Genomic DNA, 7,765 nt, shown 5'->3' on the forward strand with positions numbered 1-7,765 from the left:
CTGAGACAGTGAAAGAGATCTAACCTAACCAACTCCATATTGGTTCTACCTTTAAGCTGTCCTTGTTCCTTCCTGGGCAAAGGCTGAACTAACTTTGAGAGGAACTTAGTTTACAGCTTAAAACAAAGATGATAATAGCCCTTTCCCAAAACAAACCTCCTTCTTGCCTGGGGACTAGACTGCCTTTATAGGACTAACAAATTAGCCGCAAGATTAGAAATTATGGTTTAGGAGTCATGCAGCTGGGGGCTACAAGATTCTGACCCTCCCTAAACTGCTCCTAAAATCAGTGCTTAAGATATTTTGCAGACCCTGCACTTGATGGATCAGCTGGCACCACTCAGATCGATAAACTGGCTCATCTGATCTTGTGGCCCCACCTAGGAACTGACTCAGCACGAGAATACATCTTCAACTCCCTGTGATTTCATCTCTGACCTGACCGATCAGCACTCACAGCTCACTGGCTTCCCCCGTCCCAGTAAGTTGTCCTTAAAAACTCTAATCCCCAGGCCTGGCGCAGTGGCCCACAGCTGTAATCCCAGCACTTTGGGAGGAGTTCAAGACCAACCTGGCCAACATGGTGAAACCCCATCTCTACTAAAAATACAAAAACTAGCCAGGCGTGGTGGTGGGCACCTGTAATCCCAGCAACTTGGGTGACTGAGGCACACGAATCAAGTGAGAATCACTTGAACCTGCGAGGCAGAGGTTACCTGCGACTGAGTTTCCCTGTCTCTACTAAAAATACAAAAATCAGCTGGGCATGGTGCCACGTGCCTGTAATCCCAGCTACTTGGGAGGCTGAGGCAGGAGAATTACTTGAACCTGGGAGGCAGAGGTTGCGGTGACCCGAGATCACACCACTGCACTCCAGCCTGAGCGACAGAGCGAGACTCCATCTCAAAAAAAAAGGTGCAAGACTTTTAATTTCTTTAGGATTGGGAGGGCCTGGAAAAAAAAAAGATCTAGCTATGTTAATAGAGATTCTTTACAGATGCAAAATTTCCCCCCAAAAGGACAGCTTTGCAGGGCCATATGAAGATATGGCAAAGAAACATGTCTTGGGGTAAAATATTTTGATTTTCTTCCTTGTCTCATAATGTTATTCCAGAGTCAGTTTGGAAAGTAAGTCACGATATACAGGGTTAAATAAAACCCATCTGATGAGAATTTATGGTTTGTAGGGCATGACTCCCCAGATAGGAATTTGGACAAGATAAAAAAAAAAAAAATCAGAGCTTAGTCCTCAGATCAGAGGATCTAGCGTGACATCCCATAGCCGGTCATGCCAACCTGAGACACCCTGCAGTTGCTTCCCATCTGTACCCCAATCATGTTCCTGCCCTCTTGTAGCTGGTTGAGAAGTTCCAAGGAGTCTCCTTGGGTTTCTTAGGGAACCATATGGGAGCCCCAGAGAAGAGCCCATCGTCCTGGGCTACTACCAGCCCACCCAGGTTCATCAGGATCCACCGTACACAGGCCACGTTCTTTCCTCCCCAGGGGTGCACAGTTTGGAAGATGTCAGTGGTGTTAATGCCATAGTGCTCAGCTGCTTGCAGGCACTGAGATATCTGCTCCATCTGCTTTAAGGCCATGGTAGAGGCCTGGGTCTTCTTTACTGGGGCCTGCCCCTTGGGGCACAGTGCGTTAATGAGTTCACATAGCTCTGTGCCCTCCTTGAGGAAATTCTGGAAGTTCTCGTGTCCAAGCTGGGGCCAGCCTACATCTTTTTGGCACTGGGTGGTGATCCATTGATCTGCTCCAGGTCTGCGTCATATGGATTCTCAGTATTCTGCTGCACCTCCCGGCTCAGGCCACATGCAGTTACCCTGTTGGCCATTCCAATGGGTGGTGGCAGCTGTGGGGAGCATTCATGCAGGCTGGAGCGCCGTGCACTCAAGGCAGGGGCTGTAGCAGCTAATGATATTATTGATATGTTGGTGTACATCTCCTATTTTGTTTTCTGTTGGTTCTCCTTGTTTTTGTCTTTCCGGTTTTCTTTTTTTTTCTGTCTTCCTGTCAGTTATTTGAACATTTTTCAGTTTTCCATTTTTTATTTATTTTAGTGTTTTTAAGTATATATCTTTGATTAGCTTTTAGTGGCTGCTCTAGGTAGTTTATATATTAGGTTTAGTGCAAAAGTAATTGTGGTTTTTGCCATTACTTTCTCTTTTTTTTTTATTCTCTAAAGCACAACTTTATTTTCAGAAAGGAAAGGACACCAAAAATAGGACTGTCCTGTGCAGATGTCCAATAGCCTTAGTGTGGGGACCAAATGCCCCCCGGCCATTGGAAAAGACAGATCTTGTAAGTTCCATTCATCCATGCACTCAACCATTCATTCATTTTTATTGGGACAAAGATAGACGTTCCTGCCATCATGTTTCAATGAAGGACATATTTGCCATTACTTCCAATGGCAAAAACCGCAATTACTTTTGCACCAACCTAATACATACTTGATCGTCATTTTATTAGTATATATAAAACAGATTGTTTTGTTTTGTTTTCTTTTGTTTGTTTTTTTGAGACAGAGGCTGCAGTGCGGTGGTGCGATCTCGGCTCACTGCAACTTCCACCTCCTGGGTTCAAGCGAGTCTCCTGCCTCAGCCTTCCAAGTAGCTGGGATTACAGGCATGCACCGCCATGCCTGGCTAATTTTTTTGTATTTTTAGTAGAGATGGGGTATCACCATGTTGGTCAGGCTGGTCTGGAACTCCTGAACCAAAACAATCTGCCCACCCTGGCCTCCCAAAGTGCTGGGATTACAGGTGTGAGCCACTGCATCTGGCCAAAACCAGTTTTATTCAGAAACTTTTTTAAAAGAAAAACTCCTTCTTAAAAATAACAGAGAGTCAGAACAAATGCTATACTGGATCAGATGCTGGAAAAACAAGAGTTAGGTAAAACTAACCTGGACATTCTTAGCCCTTTGCCTGCCGTTTCTCAGCTCCAAATCTGCCCTTGCGTGCTCCTCTCTTTTATGCTGTGTCTGGGACGCTGCAATGTTCCTTTAACAGATTTCTTTGCTAGCTGCCTTCCTGCAAAGCTCTGTCAATAGTGGGCGCTAGAGGAAGATTGGAAGGTAACAGAAAAGAAGGGACATTCTTCTTTCTAACTTGCTCTTTCAGCCAATGTTACCCCCAAAACAACACTTTACAAATAGTAGTTGGTTCCAGCTTCCAGCTACTTTGGGTGCTCCTTGAGAACCAACCTCATTGAGCCCTCTCAGAAATATCAATAGCAGCTGAGTGATGCTTTCTCTTTATAGACCCTCCTCCAAGTTTCTAGGTAGTGGTGACTCCCAACCTCTTCCCTTTAGTTATTCCAGCATTACAAGAATTAGTTGCTCTCTGTAGCCCTCTAGGCTACCTCAGTATTGCTTTCTGCTCTTTCAGCTTTCTGACACCTGAAACAAATCTTCTATATTAAATCCCTGATAAGGTTTGGATCTGTGTCCCTACCCAAATCTCATCTCAAAATCTCGAATTGTAATCCCCACATGTTGAGGAAGGGCCCTGTAATCCCCACGTGTTGAGGGAGGGAAGTGATTGGATTATGCTGTTCTAGCGATAGTGAGTGAGTCTCACAAGATCTGATGGTTTTCAAAAGTGGCAGTTTTTGTCCTGCACTCTCACTTCTCTCTCCTGCCGCCTTGTGAAGAAGGTCCTTGCCTCCCCTTCGCCTTCCATCGTGGTTGTAAGTTTCCTGAGGCCTCCCCAGCACTGTGGAACTGTGAGTCAATTAAACCCCTTTCCTTTATAAATTACCCAGTCTCAGGTATTTATTTATAGCAGTGCGAGAACAGGCTAATACAATCCCTTCTGTGATTTTTATTTTTCTAATTGGACACTGACTGGTGACATGGGGGAAGGGAAAGGGCAGGAAACTATATATATCTCTATATATAGATATATGGAGTATATATAGATATATGGAATATATAGATATGTGGATTATATATATATAAGGATTATATATTTCTGTATACCAAGTATACAAATAATAAATATCAATAATTTTATATGTTACTAGTAATAGCTGTGATTTATTGAGACCTAGTCTACGACTCTTTCCCTGGCTACTTTCTTCTCATGTTGTAAGTTTCTGCTTGAATTTAATCTCAGAGAGGTTTTCCCTGATCGCCTTATCAAAGGCAACTGCTATTCCCTGTTATTCTCTGCTTCAGCTCATAAACCTAGTCCTTTATAGTACACACAAAAAAGCACAATCATGTGATTTTTCTTGTCTGTCTTCCCCACTAGAATGTGAGCTCCATGAGAGGGAAACCCTTGTTGGTCTTGTTCACGGCTGTCTCCCTAAAGCCTAGCATAGTGTTTGGCTCATAGTAGGTATATGTGAGTATTTTTAAAATATTGGTGTGTCCATTATGTATTCTTGCTTAACAAGCCATCCTAAAATGTAGTGGCTTGAAACAAAACAGTAATTTCTCATGATTTTGTGGTCTGGCTGTGTGGTTCTGGTCTTGCCTGGGCTCACTGAAGAAGCTGCATTCAGCTGGTGGATTGGCTGGAACTAGAAGTTCCCAGAGGGCCTCACTTGGTGGGGACAGCTGGAAGACTGGGGCCTCTCTCTTTATGTAGAGTAGCCCAAATGTCTTTACATGGCATATGAGTTCCAAGAGTGTAAGCCTCAATGTGCACATTTTTTTTTTTTTTTTTTTTGAGACAGAGTCTGATTCTGTCACCCAGGCTGGAGTGCAATGGCGCAATCTCGGCTCACTGCAACCTCTGTCTCCTGGGTTCAAGCGATTCTCCTGCCTCAGCCCCCCAAGTAGTTGGGACTGCAGATGCCTGGCCACCACGCCCGGCTAATTTTTGCATTTCTAGTAGAGACAGGGTTTCGCCATGTTGGCCAGGCTGAATGTGCAAATATTTATTGAGCCTCTGCTTGGGTCACAGTTATGTCTCATTAGCCAATAAGTCATACGACCAAGTCCAGAGTCAGTATGGGAGGAGGCTACTCAAAGGCATGAATACCAGGAATATCAGTAGGGAGCCGTCAGTACAACAGTCTATAATTTTGTCTACATTATTGCTAATACTGACAGCAGCCTGCCACATAGTTGCTATTTCTTTTTCTTTCTTTTTTTTTTTTTTTTTTTTAGACGAAGTCTTGCTCTGTTGCCCAGGCTGGAGTGCAGTGACATGATCTCAGCTCACTGCAACCTATAACCTCCTGGGTTCAAGCGATTCTCCTGCCTCAGCCTCCTGAGTAGCTAGAATTACAGGCATGCACCACCACGCCCAGCTAATTTTTGTATGTTCAGTAGAGATGGGGTTTTGCCATGTTGGCCAGGCTGGTCTTGAACTCCTGGCCTCAAGTGATCCCCCCTGCCTTGGCCTCCGAAAGTGCTGGGGTTACAGGCTGAGTCACCACGCCCAGCCTATTATTATCTCTTTTTTTTTTTTTTTTTTTTTTTTGAGACAGAGTCTTGCTCTGTCACCCAGGCTGGAGTGCAGTGGCATGATCTCGGCTCACTGCAAGCTCCGCCTCCCGGGTTCACGCCATTCTCCTGCCTCAGCCTCCTGAGTAGGTGGGACTACAGGTGCCCGTTACCACGCCCGGCTATTTTTTTGTACTTTTAGTAGAAATGGGATTTCACCATGTTAGCCAGGATGGTCTCGATCTCCTGACCTTGTAATCTGCCCGCCTCAGCCTCCCAAAGTGCTGGGATTACAGGTGTGAAGCACCGCGCCCAGCATCTGTCATCTCTTTTAACCCAGCAGTCCCCAACGTTTTTGGCACCAGGGATCCATTTCATGGAAGACAATTTTTCCATGGACCGGGAGAGGATGGTTGCAGGATGATTCAAGCACATTACATTTATTGTGCACTTTATTTATAATATTATTACATTGGAACATATAATAATTATACAACTCACCATAATGTAGAATCAGTGAGAGCCCTGAGCTTGCTTTCCTGCAACTAGACAGTCCCAACTGGGGATGATGGGAGACATCATCCAGTGACAGATCATCCAGCATTAGATACTCATAAGAGGTGTGTAACCTAGATCCCTTCCATGTGCAGTTCACAATAGGGTTCACGTTCCTATGAGAATCGAATGCCACCACTGATCTGACAGGAGGTGAATGGAGCTCAGGCAGTAATGTAAGTGATGGGGAGCAGCTGTAAATACAGATGAAACTTCTCTTGCTTGCCACTTACCTCTTGCTGTGTGGCCCAGTTCTTAACAGGCCATGGACCAGCACCAGTCCACGGCCCAGGGTTGGGGACCAGCACCAGTCCACGGCCCAGGGTCTGGGGACTCCTGTTTTAACAGACGAAGACTCTAAGATCCACAGAAGTCAAGTAACTTGTCAAAAGGTCATAGCAACTAAGTGGCAGAAAATTCTAATTTTGATTCCAAATTCTGTGACCTTTCGCTGTATCACAATCTTCTGGGAAAACATGCGTAGAAAAAGATGACAACTCAGGAGAGAACTTCAATCTATATTTTCATTTGAATGGGAAAACACAATAGGTTTTATTTTCCTTTGCATGTAGTGGAGAAGATGAGTGAGCCAGATGATATGGGCTAAAGTGATTTTAAAATACCTCAATTGTCACTTCATTAGCCAAGCTGACTCATGCTCTCACTGGAAGTTCTATGGTTTCTCAGCTGTAGTCACACAATATTTCATACGTAATTCTCAGTCAGAGCTCTTACCTGTGTACTATTTGCGGTTCACCGTTTATTATGAGCTCTTCCTGGTCTGTATCCACATTGCTTGTATATTGTCTGAAGCACAGCAGGATCTCAACAAATGTTTGTTAAATGAACAAATTAGCAGAGGTCAAGGAGGCCAAAGATGAAGTCTTTCACTGTTTGCCAGGGACCCTGAGGAGAATCAATAAATAACTAGGGAGTAAAGCATTAAATGGAATGAATCATGAATTGTGTATTTGCTGTGGTTTGAATGTCCATGCCAAAACTCATGTTGAAAATTAATTGCCAGCTGGATGCAATGGCTCACTCCTGTAATCTCAGCACATTGGGAGGCTGAGATGGGAGGATTGCTTGAGTCCAGGAGTTTGAGACCCACGTGGGTAATATAGCAAGACCTGTCTCTATTTTTTTTAAAAGAAAATTAATTGCCATTGTAACAGTATTTAGAGGTGACACCTTTACAAGGTGATTAGATCATGAGTGGATTAATGCTATTATCATGGGAGTGGGTAAGTTATCTCAGGAGTGGGCTTCTGATAAAAAGATAAGTTTGGCCCCAATTCTCTGTCTCACATGCTCACTTCTGCCTTCTGCTTTTCACCATGGGATGGCCCTCACCAGATGCCAGTGCCATGCTTTTGGACCTTCCAGTCTCCAGAACCGCAAGCCAAATAAATTTTTATTCTTTGTAAACCACTCAGTCTGTGGTATTCCGTTATAGCAGCAGAAAAGGGACTAAGTATTATTTGAAGAACAAGAAGTAGTTCACGGAAGCAGATATTTTGGTTAAACAAATAGGTCAGGCCAGACATGGTGGCTTATACCTGTAATCCCAGCATTTGGGAGGCCAAAGCAAAAAGATCACTTGAGGCCAGAAGTTTAAGTCCAGCCTAGGCAACATATTGAGATCCTGTATCTACAACCACAACAACAACAAAAGTCAAAATTTGTTAACAAAACTAGCTTAAAATTGACTAGTGCTGTTAATATCTTTGTCAATTTTTAATTTAGAAAATTTCTATTTCAACCAATTCTGCTTGTTTTTTTTTGTTTTGTTGTTTTTTT

The 7,765-nt window shown here is 43.8% G+C and overlaps 1 pseudogene; it reads right to left on the reverse strand.

Moving 5' to 3' along the window:
* Positions 1 to 1,254: 1,254 nt before the first annotated feature.
* Positions 1,255 to 1,864, reverse strand: LOC100433291 (transgelin-2-like; annotated as a pseudogene).
* Between the last annotated feature and the right edge of the window lie 5,901 nt (positions 1,865 to 7,765).

This window comes from Pongo abelii, chromosome 7 (assembly GCF_028885655.2).
Source record: "Pongo abelii isolate AG06213 chromosome 7, NHGRI_mPonAbe1-v2.0_pri, whole genome shotgun sequence".
NCBI classification, from domain to species: Eukaryota; Metazoa; Chordata; class Mammalia; order Primates; family Hominidae; genus Pongo; species Pongo abelii.